Source organism: Eurypyga helias, unplaced genomic scaffold (assembly GCF_000690775.1).
Source record: "Eurypyga helias isolate BGI_N326 unplaced genomic scaffold, ASM69077v1 scaffold23999, whole genome shotgun sequence".
In the NCBI taxonomy this organism is placed as follows: Eukaryota; Metazoa; Chordata; class Aves; order Eurypygiformes; family Eurypygidae; genus Eurypyga; species Eurypyga helias.
Genome location: NW_010273023.1, coordinates 610 through 920, shown reverse-complemented (window position 1 = coordinate 920; position 311 = coordinate 610).

The following is a 311-nucleotide window of genomic DNA, read 5'->3' as shown; positions in this document are numbered from 1 at the left end:
GGGAGGTGGAGGGGGGGTGCAGCGGCTCTGTGCGCCCGTAGCAGGCACCGAGCGCATCCCACGCCCAGGTGTGGGAGACTGTCCCCTGTGAAACACTCCAGGCAGCAGGCAGGGTTGTGTCACTCCTCTCTCTGGGATATTTCTGCTGTGCGAACGAGTTTGGCAAAACCCAAGCTAGTATTTTTTTAATAAAGTGATTATAAAGACTTTATCAGTAGCGATGGGAACATTCTTGAGCTTGACTTCGCACGAGCTGCGCTCTGCATTTAAACCTCAGCGTTTTGGGGTGGGAAGCCTCTTCGCTGAGAGAC